The sequence below is a fragment of the Leptonychotes weddellii genome, chromosome 1 (assembly GCF_054177405.1).
Source record: "Leptonychotes weddellii isolate Sample4059 chromosome 1, ASM5417740v2, whole genome shotgun sequence".
In the NCBI taxonomy this organism is placed as follows: domain Eukaryota; kingdom Metazoa; phylum Chordata; class Mammalia; order Carnivora; family Phocidae; genus Leptonychotes; species Leptonychotes weddellii.
The window spans coordinates 176,537,860-176,555,831 of NC_138369.1; the positions used below are offsets into that span (position 1 = coordinate 176,537,860).

A 17,972-nucleotide genomic window follows, 5' to 3' on the forward strand; every position below is an offset into this window, starting at 1 on the left:
TTTGACTCCCAAAAACCATTTATCTGTCCACCATTACTGGGTGTCCCAAACTAGGACCTAATATGAGCAAAGGGAAATTTGGAAAGGCTTTGCTGGCGTCTATAACCAGCAGAGGGGTATGACCCACCCTGGTAAGGACCATGGTTCCTTTCCCCGCGGCCAACTGCACCATTCTGCTCCAGATCCCAGAGACGCGCATGGTGGAGCTAGAAGGCAGGGAGGCAGTACAATGGAGCGGTACACATGGGGAAGAGCTGGCTCTGAATCTCATCTCGGCTACTTACTAGGACTTAAAGCAAAGTGTCTGATCTCTCTGTGCCTCAGTGTCCTTCACGTAAAGAGTTTCAGACCACGGCCTGGCACGTGGTAAATTTATAAATGCTTTATAAATGTTCCTTGTTATCATTATGGCCACATAAACCTTAAGAATAGAGAATTTTTTTAAAGATTTTATTTAATTATTTGAGAGAGAGGGAGAGCATGAGAGAGAGAGCATGAGGGGGGAAGGCAGAGGGAGAGGGAGAAGCAGGCTTCCCACTGAGCAGGGAGCCTGATGCCTGGTTGATCCCAGGACCCTGGGACCGTGACCTGAGCCCAAGGCAGATGCTTAACTGACTGAGCCACCCAGGTGCCCCAAGAATAGAGAATTTTTAAAGGCTCCCACATCCTAACCAACCCCGGCATTCTGTAAGTTAAGGACTACGCGCTCTGACGTGTATTCAGAGGTTCCAGAAACGAATTTTCTGACATCCGCTTAATACAAACTCTTCTAAGATGTCTTCTGCCCTGGAGATGGAGACCCAACTATAAAAAAGTTGCTCTGGGATCCAGCAGTGATCCTGTCTTATCTAGGAAAAGGCATGAATCACAGGGTGATGAGGCTAAATCCACACCAGACCACCTCCTGCCTCTCCTTCACATTTCTTTCTTCTTCCTCAAGGTCTGATGGTTTATTACACCAAGGCTCAAGAATGAGTTACACAACCAGTCTTGCAGTATATACGTGCCTTAGATCTATTTTATCCCTTTCAGTCCAGTGTGTCAAATGATCTGCTCCAGGAAAATGCCCCCCTTTCGGTAGGACGGGAGAGGTCAAGAGGAAGACGATGAAGTCAACACTTTAAAACACTGAAGTCTTGTATGCTCCAGGAAAATGTCCTGGAGGTGGGAAGGGGGCAGGGAAAGAATGTTGCTGAGGTCAAAATGAAAGATGATTCCAGCCCTGTATCCCAGCATCCCCAAGGACAAACGTGGGCAATACGACTGTACTCAAACCCCACGTATACCTCCCAAACCAAACTCTTGACTCTTAAAGGGTAAAGAGGGGAGGCGTCCCAAGGAGGAGTCACTTGACCATTTCTTCCTCTGTTAGGGACCCTCTTGCCTCCGTGGATTCCGTGGGGGAGAAAAAAAGTCTCCCACTTACTTCTCTGCGGCTCCCTCTTCTTTCTCCTGTGCAAGGATTTTGTAAAGACACCCCTGCCACCCAGTTGCAAAGAGTAGCAACTTCCCCTCCGGCTGACTGAGCGCTCATTTGAATGCGTTTCCTTTTCATTAAGAACAAAGGTTGGAGTCCGAGCCTGGCAGCGCGGGGGCAGGAAAGTACGCGGCGGGTGTCGAGCGAAAAAAACACACAGAGAGAATGACCCACGAGAAAGGGAAAGGGGAAAACACCAATCCTCGGGGCGCTGGGCTTTTTCGACTTTTCCTTTAAAAAGAAAAAAAGTTTTTCAAGCTGTAGGTTCCAAGAACAGGCAGGAGGGGGCCGAGGCGGGGGGTTTTACAGAACAGGCGGCCGGTCGGTTATGAGTCACAAGTGGGTTATAAAAGGGTCGCACGTTCGCTGGCGCGGGCTTCCTGTGCGCGTCCGGCCACGTCGGGCCGCCTGCAGCCTCGGGACCGGAGCAGACGCGAGCGCGGGGACAGCGGAGGCCGCCCGGGCCACCAGGTACGCCGACCCTGCCCCCGCCCTTCCGCACGGAGTCCGGCCGCCGGCGGCCCGCGGGTCCCACGGCCCCAGGGGCGGGGGCGGCGCGCACGTGGCCGCTGGGGGCCCGTCCGGGAGCTCAGTCCGCTGGCCCGGGCCGCGGAGGAGAGGCCGCTCGGGGTGGGAGCCCGGGGAGCGGGGGCGCGGGGGTGCGGGGACGGTAGGCTGGGAGGACCCGCACGCGGCTTCTGCGCCAAGTTCCCCTCGCGCGCGGAGGAGCTCCCCGGGACCTGGCCCTGGACGAGCTCAGCTAGTGGGGTGGCCGAGTGTGTGCGAAACACACTTGTGGGACAAGGGTAGAGCCAAAGGGACTGCCTTCAAAACACGTATCCTTTTTCTTTTCTTTTGAAAAGCAGCTACTAATAGACCTTAGTTTTCTAAAAGTGAGAATCCTAACTTACCAGATACCAAGGTCGTTTAATGGACGTGAGGCCAGAGCAGAACCTTCAGTGAACTTTGGGATTTATTTGCCGCCGTAGTGCCAGGGTGCAGTTTCTTGGCAGAGCACATTGGCTAGCTTTCTTTATCCTCCTAAAACCCCTGTGGGCATCTATCCACATTTTACAGTTCCCAAGGGTGGGCCAGGTCTTTTGATATTTATATCATCATAAGCAGGCATATTAGGGTGAATATGAATCAAATTGAAGCTAGAATTACTGAAGCTGACGGCTGACAAAGATATAAATGAGAATCCAGTCCTTAAAAAGGAGGGAACTTGAGGCCCAGAGAGGTGAAGTTACTTCTCCAATACCACACAGCAGATCTAGGATTCCCCTATGATTTGAAGAGGCCAACAGTATCTAATGATGGTCATAATTTAATTTATATTTTGTGTCAAATAGATGAGGTTAAGTGGAGATAGACTTTTTACATAATGTTATGTAGATATTTCAAAGCCCAAGTCACTCATTATGTCCATTTATCCCCCTAAAGAAGTAGTGCCTCTTTTATATGGCTTTAACATAATGTATAATCTAAATGAACTAGGGCAGCCAAACTTTTAATAACCCTAGAACTGATCTTTTCAATGGGTATGTATATTTAATTGCTTATCTGTGTGAACAGGAATATACGCTAAAAAATTGACAAGGCAGTTTCCTGAGCATTGTCTGATTTGATGGTCATGATGATAGGAAATTGGCAGGGTAGGTGGTGTTATGCCCATTTTGCCCATGAGGACTTGTGGCTCACAGAATTTGTGTTTTCTCTGGTAAGGTCATTAGGTTCTTAGTGTAAAGCCTGCCTTCAGGCGCAGATGTGAGATATGGGATGTTGGGAGGTGGGGGAAGACTCGGGACATTAAACTGTCAGTTCAGGCTCATTTCCATCAGACTTTGCTGCCTCCGTGATTTCGTCAGAGGACCCAAGTGCGTTCAGTAATTACTTCTGCTGCATGGGCTACTCCGTAATGGCCTATTATAACTGGGTTCCCCCACACGGCCGGTCAGCTCACCTTGACCACAGGACAGAGCTTCCTAACCACACAAATCAAGAAAGAGAAACATGAGCGCTGGCCGAGACCCGTTTCAAGGCAGAACCGTGGCATTCTACTCTGTTTTTTACCTGACTAATCATATGTAAAAAGTATAACTTAGTGGCCTTTAAAAAATCAGAATCCTAAGTGCCACATTCCCTTCACGGGAAGGCCATCATAACGTTCTGTCTGTGCCAGACACGGGGCTGGACGCTGGAGAGGAGTCAGCAGGGACCAAACAAGGACAGCCCTGCCCTCACGAATCTTAAAATTCGGAGGAAAGGTCTAACAGTACATCGCTCTACAAATTGGCATGTCAACTGCAGTGACATAAATACTTAAACTAGTTAGGATGTGCTGTGAATTTTGTCATTCTTTACTTTCCAGTAGCCAACACGGAAAATTAATAACCTTCATCTTTCTTCGTAGCTCATCAAATTAGTCTTCTGTGAATCAAAAAATCCACTCCCGAAAAGCCCCCTAGGTTTCAACTTTTGAAAAGTTTTTTTTTTTTTTATCAGCTATTTTATGTCATGACTAAGATCTGCCATTCAATATCAAGGAGGTTTTTAGAGTATTAGTTCTTAAGTCCCTTTTTTCCTACCTTAAATCTAATGGAAGCTGTGTATGCTTTGCTCAGAAATTTTAAGAAGAGAAAATACACCCATCCTCACACACAATTTTGCATTCATGTTAGTGGGCTCCAGGCTTCCTTGAATCTCAGCCATGACCTCTCTTCGGGTAGACTTTCATAATCCCTATTCTAAGCCTAGTAGAAGTAAATAGTTTGAATGATGGAGAGTGGTGTGTGGAGACTCTACCTCGCACCTAGACAGAACACCTCTGTCCTTGACTAGTTGGCGTCTCTACATTTTTATGAGTCACCGGCTGTGAATCATAGCTGAAGCTATTGATTTTAATAGCTTTACTACTTTGGTGGTAGGCCTGCAACCCACAGCGCAAAAGCCTGGTATTATGGGAATGGCATCAGCCTGAGAACGATGGTAGGATTCTCATCCCACCTCTGTGCAAATTTCTGTGCTTCATTCTTCTCATCTCTAAAATGGGTGGCGGGGCCTGAGTCATTTCTAAAGTCCCCTAAACTGATGAAGAAATTCTATGGTTCCAGCATGACTACCACCTCACTTCACTTTCATAGATCTTCTAAGGCACAGCTGGACTCAGTGAATTCATATCCTCTCTGTCCAAAGAGAGTCAGAGTAAGTAAGTACCAGGATCATTGACTGGAGAATGTATGGTTGTCTTTCACTGATCTTACTGACTTCAAAGCTATCACAAATTGGCTGAAATTGGACAGAGTATGAAAATTGTGAAACCCTTTTTTGAGGAGAAATGTTAAAATTTTAAAAGCCTCTCTTTATCCCACCTTTGCGCTGATTCCATCTTCCTTAAATGTATTACCTTTATCTCAGTCTCTTAAGGAAAACAACACTTTTAATTTGATGACTGCCGTGTAATTCTCACCCACCATGAAACACCGAAGCCCTGTCCATCAGTCTTGTCTTTGGGTTTGCAGTAGTCAGGGCCAAAAGCACACTTATCCTCAAAGTAACACGTCGCACGTCTGAGCAGTTTAGCATCCTCACTCACACGACTCTCAGCAATATGGAAGAACCATGAACCAAAGAGCATAGTTCCCACCCCTACACACAATGACATACTAGCCAGAAAAAGAGACTTCACATCAGTCAAGTGGTATGGTTTAAGGCAGACTGTGCCAATTTGGTACCATTTCAGTACCCAGTTCTGAAAAACAACATCCACATGTGGGCAGATGGGAGTTAAGGCAAAGGCAGAAAGATCAGTGAAGAATATCAAACAGCTGATTTAATGAAATTGTGGGGCTGGTGTTTGGGTAAGGCGAAATGACATACGATGATGACATTTGTGTAATTCTCCATAATGAGAATGTTCTATACCCAGTGGAAGTCCCTGGCTGTCCTGACCAGATGCAGTGTTCCTTTATGTTGCTCACCACCATCGGGCCAGCAGAATGATTCAGAGCGTGGACGCTGGAGCCAGACTGCTCGAGTTTGTCTTCTAGCAGGGCCCCTGCCTACCCACTCTCCAACCTGGGGCAAACGACTGCCCCTGCCTGAGCCTCAGGGCCACCAGGGATCAGTGGGGAAGATGATAAAACTCATTCCCAAGGCCATTCTGAGGAATAAGAAGTCAAACTCCTGTCTGGCCCAGAGACCCATATAAGTGTTTGCAATTAGTTTGTATGCATGGGTGATCTTGCATATTTCAAGAAACCAATTTGGAAAGTGAGATACAAAGATGATTTGAGAAAGTAAAGGGTATAGGTACAAAATGGTCTCTAGAAGTTCTGGACAAGGTAAACACTTGTTTGGTCGTAATGAGTTTTTAAGAGTTTCATAACACATGTTTTTTTTTCTCCTTAACCCAAAGAAAAACTAATAAGACACTTCAGAAAATTCCTAAGGAAACATTTTGATGTACCTTTATGATTCGGAGATTAGGACACCAAAGAATTATTTTCACTTGACTTGTATGTGTTTGTTGATAACCTCTAATTTACGGAATGGTTCAGTCACACAGTTGTAAATGTATCTTGGACTTTTCAAATGACAGGTGCAACAGGTGGTAGCTGGACAGGTACCTTCAGGTCCTCCGCAGGGATTCATGACTGATGCCGCGAGTACCGCGGCTAACATCCACTGAGCCTTGATTATGAGCCTAGCACCCACCCTCAGTGTTCCACCTTCATCGTGTCATTTCATCTTCACAGCGACCTTCTGAGTAAGTTCTAGCACTGTCTCCAATTTTAAAGAAGCAACTAAGACTTAGAGAGTTTAGTTAAATTGCCAAATGTCACACAGCTAGGAACACTGCTGGGGTCAAGAATGGAACCCAGGCAGGTTGAAAACAACAGAGCAGGAACACTCCGAGACCTTCCACTTAGACTCACAGCATTTGTCACATCTGCCTTCTTTCTCTCTGTCCCTATCCATCTGTCTGCCTCTCTAGGTCGATGTCTGTATCACCTCTGACATCTAACCTCTAAATGCTTGGACACATAGCACCTAAGAATAAGAGCACACTCCTCCACGATAAAATGAAAACACATATTATGACATCCAAGGGTGGTTTTAAAAAACAACAACCTAATTTTTACCCATAACTTCAGATGACTATTTCTGGTAGTATTCTCCAGCTTTATCCTACAATGATCATACTTAGTGGAATGAGATCCAAGCCTGGAATCCCCTAAATGTAAGCAGTCCGTTACTAATGTGGAATAGCACCAGACCTCATTGATGTATTTCCACATTTATAAGCTTCTATGACACTAATTCTCAAAAAATCTGCATATTAGTTCAGTGCCCCTGAACTGCTCCAGTGCCAGAGCCAAGCCAGTTGTGTAGACAGAAGTGCCTTGGAAGTACCTCAAGGGTTTACTCACAGCATTTACCGAGTGTCAGTCGTGTAGGAGGCACTGAGGTGGGACCTAGTCTCTGCCCTCACATACACCTCAGCCCCAGGGAAGAGACCAGAGAAAATCACAGCATGGTGTCAAGGCAGCTGTGACCGAAGTCAGAGCCAGGACTTGGGGGAGGCAGAGCGAGGGGGTCACACCAAGAGCTGAAGAGAGCCCCGCCTCCAGGAGTTTACTGTCTGTGAGAGACAGAAGTAAGGCAAGGTGAGCAAGTCCATATCTGAGGAGCAATTTCAGTAGGTAGACAGTGCCTGAGTGTACATAGAACATTACATCTAGAGACGACATCTCGAGGAGCACCAAACACGACCCTCATTTGGCATGTTTAAGACACGGAGTAGAACGCCGTGGAGATGTAAGTAACAAACGGTAGAGTGTTTGCCTTGTTAACAGGGTATTCCCATACATCGTAAGAAAACTTTTAAGCAGGCAAAACCAAACCTTTGTTCCCAGAACTTGCTCAGTTTGTCTGACATAGTTCCCAGTACACAAATTCGTCCTTGTTTGGGGCCATGATGGTGTGTAGAAATAAAGAAATGGAAACTGTGGCTTGTAGAAATAGAAAAGAGGACTTTTCCTAGGATGCCAGACATACGGGCCCCAGCACATGTAATGGACAAACAGGTTAGCCATAGTGAGTTCAAAAGGAGGCATTGTGCTGAAATTCCATGTTGAGAATAAACACTGTGAACTCAAGTGGAGGAGGAGGAGGTGGTCTGTAGAAAAGGTAACTCTTCAAAGGATGACAGAGCACTCCAGAGTTGATAACTGCCATCATGTTTCCTTTTTCCCTCGGGGAGTTGGGGATGGGGGCATGGGAAGGATATTGAAAATAAATTATAGACCAAAAAAAAGAAAATTATGATTACAATTCTCTTATGGAAATATAATATTAAAAAGTTTAAGTCGTTAGGCATGTGGAAAACCTGAGAACTTATGAAAGAAGAGTGAATGGCCATGATTTAGAGCAAAAGAGTGCATCTCCCCCCTGAGCTCTCTCCTTCCTGCCCTTGTTTTTATTCATGTTTGTTTGATAACATTTTCCCCAAGTTTGGGGCCGGCAGCTGAGCTGGTGTGAGGTTGGGGTGTTGAGGAAGGCCCCCCCACTCTGTGACACGCTGGTTCAGGATGGGGGGCTGGACTCAGGCTGGCTCTAGCCCTCCTTCTGGCTCTGGGGGCAGATACTTCTAACCTGTTTTTTCCCACATTCTTATCTGAAAAGTGAAGGTGTTAATCACCGTCTGCAACAAATCTATTGGGAAGGCCGCTTAGCTTGTACATAAGATCCACAAGTGGTTTCAGTAAAAACTTCCTGGTTTTAAAAGTGGGAAAAGCAGAATAAGCCTCTATGGTCCAGATTCTTTCTCGTTTGTACATTCACAGTTAAGCAGCTGCTCAATATGATGTTTCCATAGTGATCCTGTGAATTCCACATTGGCTTTCTTCTGAGACAGTTCAGAAGTATGTCACACTTAGTTTTATGTGTTATTATCATTACTGGCATATATCTTTAAAAATATTCATTTTCTGTATTTCAAAATACGGAAGGGTATGTTGTATTAAAGCTGTCTCATGTGCAAACCAGTCTTTTCAACAGGAGCTCTTAATTTAGAAATAGTCGGTATTTTCATTAAAGAATTCCTAATTAGAACTATCAAAGGATGTTAGATTTTTGTGAAAGTAGATGACATAGAGAGTTGATCATTTTTTCCCCAGCAATGGCCTATACAGGGAATTTTTCTTAAATATAAGAAAAAAGTTAATGATATAAAAAGTAATCTTACCATTCACCAAGAGGTCAGGATATGGGTGACTGACAGAACAATCCATTTTACTTTCAGAAGATGCATTTGTGTGCTTTTGAAGACATGATCCCAGTTACTTACCATCTCAATCAACCCCTTTTTACTGTTGGAACTCGGGTGAATTCAAGAGAAACATAATATTCTTTGCCCCATTTCCTGACAGCACAGAAGTTGACTTAACTTTAAAATCAGTTACTGAAAGGGCACCTGGGTGGCTCAATCGTTAAGCGTCTGCCTTCAGCTCGGGTCATGATCCCAGAGTCCTGGGATAGAGCCCCAAGTTGGGCTCCCTCAGCGGGGAGCCTGCTTCTCCCTCTCCCTCTGCCCTTCCCCCTGCTGGTGCGCTCTCTCTCTCTCTCTTGCTCTATCTCAAATAAATCTTAAAAATGAGCTACTGAGATGTGACACAGAATAATCATATTCTACAGAAAACATGTGATAAAAAAATTCACACAAATAAACAGTTTAGAAAACCAGTCACTTGAATATTTCTTTTTGTCACAATACTAAAGGTCTTTATGAAGAATTACTGAGAGAATACACTTTTTAGGAGATTTTAGACCATGTAGGAAGTTCAAACACAGAGGACTGAACTAAAACTCAGGTGATACTATTTTAAATAATCTGTGACTGTTCTAGGCTGGACATGGAAAGGATGAGCTCTTGAAATATTTGGAGTATATTCTCATCTCTCCTCTAAATCATTCTTTATCCCCATTAAAACTTTCCCACCTTGAGTCCTCTCTCCTCACTCCTTTATCTCTGCTTTCAAAGATGAGTAGCTAACTAACCTACTAAGTCAAAGTCAAAGTGCCAATGGGAGGGGCTTCAACTCAACCTTTTCCTCCCTCTCCAGATAACTTCTTTCCATTTCAACAACAGCTCACCTAAACCTTACCTGCCACCTTGCTTCTCCCACCGAAAGAAGATGATTCTAGTGGTGAGAAATTCAGACTAAATGGAAGGTTAGGGAAGCACTAGCAGATGTAGAATTTTTAGAGGGGCAGGTCTTTGAGAAATCATATCTGCAGCCACCTTCATCTTTTGACCTTAGGTCAAAATAGTAATCAAGAAAATTGTCATTCCAAAGATTAACCATGACAGGTCCAGATTTTCTCAGGATCTTGATCTTCACATACCTGCCTTAATCTTCACTGCTTACTTTCATGACCTGAGCCAAAACAGCAACTTCAGAATATAGGGAATCAGAGTAACTTCCATTGGGAACACCAGATAATGCTTCCTTAGGCAATCAGTCACTAGTCGCTTTGAGTGATTGGATCCAAATAGGGATCAACATTGAATTCCATTTTAATGATTATGGTTTTGACTGGTATATAAGAAAAATAAATGTAGGGAATACTTAAAAGAAATTATCTGAATTTAACCATTTTAATTTTCAAAAGCATAATTACATTTCACGCATTAAAATGGCTTTGGATGAGAATTTGTACTGCTACATCAATACAGGATCGTGCCTTTCAGCAGAAATTCATGTACATTCACTTCGTAACAACAAATTAATAGTTTCCAAGTATTTGCACGTTTCAGGATGAAAAAACTCATGATGGCTTAGTTATGAGATTCAACCACTGTGACTTTTTTAAAAGAAAATGTTACGGCATGCAGTTCTTTTGGTATGCAAATATTAAGTAGTTGATGCTAGGAATAAGAAAAATGGGAAAATATAGAGACATATAAAATTGTGGAAGGATATAACTTATGATTCATTATGAAATGAGATCCTTAGTGACAAACTTAGGACATATTCTGTTCTGGATATATAGCTGATACCATCGTTCCTGGCAAATCAGTAAGGTAAGAATTAAAGGATTGGGGTACTTGGCTGGCTCAGATGGTAGAGCATGCAACTCTTGATCTTGGCATTGTGACTTTGAGCCCCACGTTGGGTGCAGAGCTTACTTTAAGGAAAAAAAAAAAAAGCCATTCTTTAGAAAAGCTTAATTTGAGGAAAATTTTCCCGGAATGCTCCTTTCAGTTCTTACTACCAGAGGAAAAGTAGTCCTGCCATATGATGAAAGGTACCTGGTAGTCTTATTTATCTAGTATATATCTAGGGCTTCATCTTGGCAGATTTTTATCCAAGGTGAGAAGGGGTGGTTTTGATGCTTGATTACTTTGAAGCACTAACCTGGAACCTATGTACAGCTATTGAAAAGAATTGTGCAATAGGTAAAGCTTATCTTGACAGTGGATGTGAGCCTAAAAGTATTGTGGAGTGAGGGGCTTTGAAGCAGGTCTTCAGAACCACTCTCGTCAAGACTCCTGTTCTAATTTATATTGTGTGATCCAGAGAAATTTCTCTTGTATTGCCAAACATTGCAAATTATGCTCGTCACGTTCTTATCAAATGCTTAGCAGCTATTGACTGTTGATTGCTGGGTCTAGAATTGTGTCCAATTCGTCCCTTGCCACCCTACCAGTGGGGTGGCTGTATTCATCCCTCACTGCTTCATGACAGCATCTTCTGCCCAGTGTCTTGGCTCTTAGCCCAGACTTTGTTGTCTGTGATCACTAGTTTCTGCTCAGACGTATAGCAATTCTGTTGTTGGTTAACTTGGTTGACAAGCCTAGTTAAAAACACTGAAAGTGAGCTCAACTTCAACACTAATGGGCCTTCTGGCCAATCTAATGTCTACAAGTCTACTGAATGTACTTCTTAAAAAGCTATTCTAGGATATTTTCTCCTTCCTTCTGTTTATTGGGGTTTTTTTCCATCTCTCATTATGTTTTTAATGAGATTTAAGATTGTGTAGTAGAGTCAGACAAACTGCTCATTCTCTGCACTTTTAGGAATTCATCATGCCTGAGAAGTTTATCCAAATACATGGTACCACAGTTTCTCCTTGAGCACTGAGATCAAAAGAGGATCTGCATGATGCTTTTCATTTCAGCATACCTTCAGAGTTTGAGCTAATAAAACAAAAGCTGTTAGAATGTTTAGTATATAGCACATTGTAAAAAACATTTGTCACTCTTCTGAGCACTCCAATCAGGCAATTTGTGAAAAAAGATGAAAGACAAAAAAATCCAATTACTATACTAAATGTATTTTTTTTAATACTTGTATTCAGATGTCATCTTTAAAGAACAGGAGAAAAATGTATGAGTAGAATAGTAGGCAAATAATTTACTTTCAATATGAATTAGACATAGCTCTTTAAAAAAGGGTTGAATTATATTGGTTGGGGAGGAACCAGCATAAAGATATTAATATATATGGAGTATTTACTATATCTAAGGCACTGTGGCTAGGGGGAAAAAGTTATTTTTACAATCTTTATTGAGTGAAAAATCTGTAAAAGGTATTAAAATCCTCAACTGACATCATTTAATTCAAAGCTCTTCATCTTTAAGTTAATTCATCTCAAAAACAGCAAAGGTAAGAAAAAAATTACTATCAGTAAGAATGATATATTTCCTTGGTTTGGAAATTTCCAAACCACGGTATTCTGCCCTGTCAAAATACGTTCATTGGGGAATTTTTAAGTTTATAATTTCTTTTGAACTTAATCACAGTTTTACATCTAGCTGGTTTCATGATTAAATAAAAGAGAAGGTGATTCCCCTCTTGTACTGAGGAGACCACATACTTGAATGGTACTCTAACTTCTAGGTTCTGCTATATAGTAACACTGAAACCAGAAGCTTGTGGGAGAAATGTCACTTTATCTGAGAGACTAAAATCAGACTGTAACAGGAAGTAGCAAATTCATCTTTTTCTTTTTTCTTAATCCACTCCTTGCTGAAGACAAGAAGCTTGAGAAACATCACTTTTTAAGTCATACTTCCTTTATGTAGATCAAAACCAAAGCCACTGGGTGGTGCTTTCCCCACAGGAATCTCTAAAGAGCAGATGGAGCCATTTAATGGTGGATTCATTTATAGGAGAGACCCCCATTGTGTGTACCATACCTCTTGAAAAATAAATAAAGGTAAAGACTCAACTGTATACTACAGAATAAAAAATCTAGCCCAAATTTGACCTTTATAAACCAGGTGAATTCAGGTTTAATTTTCACAAATCATAAAACACTATTTTGAATTATTTTGGCCTTTTACTTAAATGATCTAGTTCCCAGGTAAAACGTAAATCAAAAAAGATAGTACTGTCAGAACTCAAGATCGCCTCTTTACATTTTAGCATGTGGCAACTTTGAAGACTTGTTATGGTTTTGTTTTAAAAGAAGACGATACATATACATAAATAATTCAGAATTTAAAATATAAATTTAAAAATAGCCCTCAGATACACTTAAAGGTAAAAATGTCTTTTAATCGCCAGTTTCTCTACCCTTTTCAACAAATCACTTCCTGGGATTTAATGAGCTCATGCTCTCCCTTAAGAGGAAAATAAAGACTGTTTTTGCTTTCAGATTTATATTCCCTCACTCCAGCTTTATGACTACAGGTGCACACACAACCATCTCTCTCTCTCTTGCAGGTGGCGCAGACCAGGAAGGGGAAATCTGTGGTTTAAATTCTTTATGCCTCATCCTCTGAATGCTGGAGGCTTGCTGTGTAGGCTGTATGCTGTTAATGCTAATCGTGATAGGGGTTTTTACCTCCGACTGACTCCTACATGTTAGCATTAACAGGGTATGATGCCTGTTACTAGCATTCACTGGAACAAATTGCTGACCTGGGAGGATGACAAAGAAGAATCAGTCACCCTGCTGGATAAACTTAAGACTTCAGGCTTTATTATTTTTGTTAATCATAATCTGGTCACCGAGATGTTCTGCCATCAGTTTTTAAGAGAGTAAGGTCATTCGAAAGATTTATCAGCAGCATTCTGAATGCAGACACTTTTACGCGAATCTTCAAGCCCACATCTTTGTTTGGATCTTTAGTGGAAAACGTATTTGCGTCGTTTTTGATTCAAAGTTATGGTGTGTTCATTGTTACTGTTCAGAAGCACTTTTCATAACTCAACTGAAAGAAATATGGACTAAACACATTCTGAAATAAATTTCTAGAATATCTTCATAGTTAAAAATTAGAAGGACCCTCCTGTTACATCAAGATGGTCCGGCAACAGTTTTAAACAGATTTACAAATTGGCATGTTTTTTCCTTCGTTTTACAGTTTTCTATTCAGACAACTTTGGTTTGAAGTTAGCATTTTTATCTGAATCTTAAGGGGTAATTATAAGGCTATAACAATGAGTGTTTTTTAGAAATGAAATATTTTTACCAATTAGCATGGTAAATGATGTCTGAGAGATAACCCCTCCCTTTTCCCTACAAGATACAAAGGCTTAATAAAAAAATTTCATATTTGAAATTAAGTCCCAAATCTAGGCTCAAGTTTAATAGCTTGGCCACCTAATTATGTCATGGGGGTCAAAGAATCCACTTTTCCTCTCAAAGCCCCACAAGATGGGGCTAATACTTTACAAGGTCAGTGTGAGGTTTATGTGAAATAGAACTATTTTGTAAAATAGAAAATTACATTAATGTTATAGTAAAATTCATCCAAGAACTAGCACCGCCCCCCCCCCCACTTTGTTAGAGAAAAGCTAATGATTTGATTTACAGAATTGTTCAGGTTTGGATTTCTCTGCAGTTTTTTTTTTCCATAATTGACTATATCATTTACAAATAAATAGTTAATTGTAATTATTGGCATATTTAGTGTATACTTGTATTAGCAACTCTTCTCAACATTTTGTCAGTTACGCACTGTAACCAAATAAACCTCTTTTAGTCACTTAGTTGATTTAAAATAATTTGTTATGGCCTTTTTTCTTTTGCAAAGTACAAACTGTAATTTCAGAAGTCATTTATGCAAAAAACAAGCCAAAAAAAGACAATGGGAAGAAACTATGAGAATACCAGGGGGAACGTCCTGACCCTCAGGACATGGTATTCTCATCTCAGGGCATCCCCTCGGCCTGGCCCACATTTGTGTTCAAGTCGTGTGTGCTGCCAAGATAAATTTCTCCTCTTAACCCTTGAAATGAACATTTGGCTCCGAGAGCCCCAAAGTAGGCACATCACATTGAAGGGAGTTTCTTCAGACTATGCATTTTATCTGCACTGCTCATCTCAAAGAGGAGTCCTTGTTTTGAGTCCCAATTCTCAAAACCCTGCTTGCTGCCTACAGTCAGAATGTTAGGCCTGGAGTAGACTGATCTAGTATTACCTTCCTGCTGTTATAAGGAAAAGCTATGAGCATCAAAAAGCTTAAGAAAAACTCTGCCATGAGGGGCACCTGGGTGGCTCAGTCGGTGAAGCATCCCACTCTTGGTTTTGGCTCCGGTCATGATCTCAGGGTCCTGGTATCCAGTCCCACGTCAGGCTTGTTCTCAGCGCAGAGTCCGCTGGAGACTGTCTCTCTCTCTCTCCCACTGCCCCTCCCCCTGCTCGCGCTAAGTAAATAAAATCTTAAAAAAAGAAAAGAAAAACCGTGCTGTGAAATGCTTTATTTGAAGAGCGCTAGAGTACATGAAACTTGGGTGAGTTCCTTAATCTCTGTAAGCCTCAATTTTCTCACCAGTGAAATGATGAATCTATTTCAGAAGGACGGTTAGCTCGAGTGAAATAGTGCGTGTAAAGAGCACTATTATGCATTACATGTTAAAGGAACACTGGCTTTAACACTTCTAGATTTCAGTTATTAAATCAAATGGGCTCCCGTAGCACATCTCCCCGAGGGCGCATTAGCTCCAACCTAGCTATAATCCCATGGTGACAACCCAGAAAAGTGAGATCTTCCAGGGGTGCTGGGTTTTCTCTGATGCCCAGCTCTCATAGGCTGCTAGTTCCTGATCTCTCCATCTTAGATGGAGCCTTCCGGACTGATAGGCTCAGCCGTGCCAAAAATTCTAGGCGTAAGATTGGGTATGTGTTTAGGTTGGAGGAAGCGGTAAAGTAGTAAGGAAGTGCATGTGTGTTTTGAAGTGAAAAACTCAGGGTGGCTGAAGTGAAAGTGGGTGATGTGGCAGATGGAGAAGGTAAAAGGAACCCGATTTTGTACACAGAAGGCTGAACTGAGTGAAGCATGACATCATGCAGGACATGGTTTCTTTAAAAAAAAAAAACAGAAAACACAACACTTGAATATTAAGAGGGTTGCCTAGGATCTGACCCACTTCCCTAGAAACTTGCTGAATTAGAGACTTCACTCTCAGCAGTAAGACTCAGTAGCTAAAAAAAAAAAAAAACAGAATGGGGGGAGAAGAAATGAAGTCAGGGGATTGAAGAATATAGAGAAAACTAATATAATATAATATAAACTATAAAATATAAAATAATATAAACTAATACTCTAATATAGAGTATTAGAATTTTTCCAAAAATAAAGAGATGACCAGTACTTTGATTAAAGGAAGTGGGGAAAACTTCTGAAGAAGTAAAAGAGCTTGAAGAAAATTAATAAGAAGTCTGTAAATGGGAAGCACTCAAAAGAAGTTGACTCATTAGGTGGTTTTCAGGTAATATTGACTAGGAAACAGTGAAATCAACAGTAAAACTTGCACATAAGTGTTCAGCTTTCCACTTTGGACTTCAAATTCTTTCCTGGCAGTAAGGATAAGGAAATAATGTACATATAGAGGGTTTGGGTTTTTCTGCTACTATTATAACAGATCTAAGTGTTCACCTGCTTAACACATATATTCCTAACTGCTTGAGTAATGGATTTGTTTTAGATAGATTTCTCAAATACCACTCTTCAGCGCTTCTTCGCAGGACTCAGGGATTTCCCAGGTCCCTGGTTCTAAAACATTGCATCGTAATTTGCTGTGGTGTGTAAACGACTGCACTAGAAAAGGTATATCCTTGAGGGCCAAGCCACCTCTTGCAGATTTCCATCTTACGCAAATGTTTACTGACTTAATCATACCATTATTATTCCAAGTTCAATTGTCAAAACAACTTAAGTTTAAATATAGTGAACATTTCACTCTATACCCATAGGCTCAAAGAGGTGATTTTTAGTAAATAAAAGGTCATTACAGCAAACAAATGACTGAAAAATTCTACATATAACTGAAGAGCTAGGGCAGTGATTCTTACTTTGGAAATGGGTCAAGGTGCAGGCTCCCAGGCTCCCACCGCAGAGCTTCTGATTCTGTCATGGAGCTCAGGAAATTGCCTTTTTACCAGGCTAACTGAGTGATCCAGATGCAAACAGTTCATAAACCAACTCTGAGAAACAATGGCTTATACCCTACGCTACTGCTGATACGGCAACTAGGAATGGCGCCCAGCAGAAATCCTGCAACATACAGATGCAATTCTGTGTACTGTTCACACACAGTTTATTCTGTGTAATGAGAGGCTCTGCCACGTGGGTGGAGTGATGAGTTGCCCGATCCTTGATCTCTTTGGGAGATAAGCAGCCATTAAATTTCAGGTCCCATTATCCCTTCCCACCAAAAGCATCAACGACCTTGGACTAGCCATGCCCAAACTATCAGCTGCTGCTTAGAGCAGTCATTAGGGAAGGTCAGTGAAGGGATCGGGTGCCAGTTCCTGCCTGGGAAAGAGTGGGTTGACTAACGAAACAATCACAAGATGTCACCGCCATCTTAACTCACTCTGTGCTGCCAAAGCTTCACCAGTCAGGATATTCAATCTTTACTGAGGAAAATCCTACCCTTTCCCAAATGCTGACAGCTCAACGATTTCGGATCCTTTAGCCTGTGCCTAGAACATAGGAAAAGAGCGCAGGAAAGGGTTGCACCCAGAATGACCTTTCTCCTCTGGTCTCCCAAAGTACAGTTTGTGGCTCTCCTGTAAAAGTGCTTCACGCTGTGCCCCACATTTGTTATTTGCATACATGTTGTCCTCTCTTCTAGATCATGAGCTCCTGTAGGAAAGAAATACCCTTTTATACTTTCCTGTATCCCACTCAGCTCAGGGCCTTGCTCAAGCTGCTTGAGTGGAATGGGGAAATGTATCCAAGTCTTCAGTGATTTGGAAATACAGCCTGTTCTGATGTCAGAGACTGTCTGTAACTGGCATATGTATATGTCTTGACTAGAGGGACTGTTTTTCAAGTTGACCTGTATGGACTCGTTACAGACAGCTCAAGCATCAATTTGGCTTTTCCTAAGTTTTGTATATCAAGAAGGCCATCTCCATATTCATCTTAATAAATTCCATTATTGAAAAAATATATATGAAAATGTGTCCTTTTATTTTATTTTTTTTTAAGATTTTATTTATTTATTTGACAGAGAGAGACAGAGCGAGA

General features: G+C 41.8%; 1 long non-coding RNA gene across 1 annotated transcript; it reads left to right on the forward strand.

Annotated features, from left to right (window-relative positions):
- The first annotated feature begins 1,539 nt into the window (after positions 1–1,539).
- On the forward strand, positions 1,540–14,484 carry LOC145716875 (uncharacterized). The gene is made up of 2 exons (XR_014139832.1): positions 1,540–1,948; positions 13,213–14,484. It is a non-coding gene; the product is annotated as an uncharacterized LOC145716875 (long non-coding RNA).
- The last annotated feature ends 3,488 nt before the right edge of the window (positions 14,485–17,972 follow it).